The sequence below is a fragment of the Heterodontus francisci genome, unplaced genomic scaffold (genome assembly GCF_036365525.1).
Source record: "Heterodontus francisci isolate sHetFra1 unplaced genomic scaffold, sHetFra1.hap1 HAP1_SCAFFOLD_75, whole genome shotgun sequence".
Lineage (NCBI taxonomy): Eukaryota > Metazoa > Chordata > Chondrichthyes > Heterodontiformes > Heterodontidae > Heterodontus > Heterodontus francisci.
In genome coordinates this window covers 3,094,845-3,097,136 of record NW_027141820.1, presented here as the reverse complement: position 1 = coordinate 3,097,136, position 2,292 = coordinate 3,094,845, and positions in this window count along the sequence as shown.

The window sequence follows — 2,292 nt, the reverse complement described above, 5'->3', positions numbered from 1 at the left end:
CCTCTCACTCCTCGATAATAAAATTTCGATCTCTTTGCTCTTTTTACCTTCCAAACATTGATATCCATTTTGCTCAGCATTTATTTCTCTCTCCCTTTTATTTAGTTCATGCATTTTCTTAGAAACATTTCATTTCAATTATTTCTGGGGCAAGAAATGAACAGAAGAGATTTGCTGCAATGATACCAGGGGTGAAGGATTTCAGTTATGTGGAGAGATTGGAGAAGCTGAGGTTGTTCCTCTTGGAGCAGAGAAAGTTCAGAAGAGATTGGTCCAAGGTGTTCAAAATCATGATGGTTCTCAACACTTTAAATCAGGAGAAACTGTTTCCTGTGGCAAAAGGGTCATTAAGCAGAGGACACAGATATCAGGTGATTGGCAAAAGAACCAGAGGTGACATGAAGAACCATTTGTTACACAGTAATGTGTTGTGATCTGGAATGCACTGCCTGATTGGGAGATGAAAGCAGATTCAATCGTAACTTTCAAAAGGGATATGGATAGATGCTGGAAGGGAAAATGTACAGGATTACAGGAAAAAGCCACGCAGCAGGACTAATTGTAATTTGTCTCTACCAAAGAGACAACACTGGCATGATGGACCAAATGGTCTCTTTGTTCGTCATTCTGTGATTCCATAGACATCATGTTACTAGAATTCCCTCTGACCTGGAAGAGAATCAAACCGAGATTCGAGGTATTGTAAACACCACCCATGCCATGTTGTTTATTCCCTGTTTTTCACATTGGCTGCCCCTCGTTCTTTATGTGTTTCCAGCCTGGTCTGCTCCTCTGACCTTCATTCCTGACACTCTATCGAGCGTGGCTGACTCATTGCTTGCAATGTTGTGTAATGGTGACTTCACCTTTAAGAAAGTGTACCTTTAAGAGACCAAGCCACTGATGCAACAGATGACATCATCATACATATATAAGGAGACACCATTTTGAGAGACACATTCTACACATGGCTTGTGGAGAGCACACACACACCAATGAGAAAATGGCAGCGATCTCTCTCCATTGTGGGTAAGAACCTGGTCATCAGGTGCGAGGCGCTCACGTTGTTGCTCTACGTGGTGCAGGTCTGGCCCATACCCCACTCCTGCGCCGTGGCAGTCACCCGAGCCATTTTCCGCTTCGTCTGGGGATCTAAAATGGACCGGGTCCGCAGGGTCACGATGTTCAAATCTCTGGACATGGGCGGGAAAAATATACCCAACGTGGCCCTCATCATGATGACCACCTTCGTGTGCGGCTGCATCAAGCTATGTGTCGAGCCCCAGTACGCAAACTCCAAGTGTCACTACGTGCTGAGGTTCTATCTGTCCCCGGTGTTGCGAAGGATGGGCCTGGTCACATTGCCGCGGAACGCTCCGTGCAGTTGGGCGGCGCCGTACCACATATCCTTCGTGGAGCAGTTTCTGCGGAAAAACACCTTTGACCACCGGTCCATCAGGCAGTGGTCTGCACGGAATGTCCTCAAGGCCCTACGGGAAAAGGAAACGGTGGATCCTGTCGGATGGTTCCCCGAGCAGACCGTCAAAGTCATTTGGCGGAATGCCTCATCACCAGAACTTTCAAACAAGCACCAAGACGTAGCTTGGCTGGTGGTGAGAAGGGCCCTCCCCGTCAGATCCTTCATGCACACCCGAAGTCTCGCCCCCTCCGCACAGTACCCCCGCGTTGGCTGTGGTGGGGAAGAGACGGTCGCCCACCTCCTCCTGGAATGTGCCTTTGCAAAGCAGGTGTGGAAAGAGAAGCAGTGGTTTTTGTCAAGGTTCATCCCAAGCAGCTCTGTAACACAGGAGTCTGTGCTCTCCGGGCTATTCCCAGGGACGCACACCGAGACAAACATCAACTGCTGCTGGAGGACTATCAATTCGATGAAAGACGCCCTTTGGTCTGCCCGAAACTTGCTGGTCTTCCAGCGCAAAGAGTTGTCCACCACCGAATGTTGCAGACTGGCACATTCCAAGGTCCAGGACTACGTGCTGAGGGACGCACTAAAGCTTGGGACAGCCGCAGCAAAGGCTCAATGGGGAAAGACCACAGTGTAAGGTTCCCCCACCAAGCTGGACTGAGGGGCTGGAACCATGGGAAGCCCCTCGAACTGTATCGTTAATGTTCTCAATTGCTGTAAATGTAAAACTGTAATTGACATGACAATTGTGAAACGGAAGGGTTGGGAAGAAACTCATGACATTATTGAAAGAAACTGATCTCTTTTGCAATGTTTGTATTTTTTTGTGCTGTTTGGAAACTGTTTGGCAATGTAATTTTTACAGATTT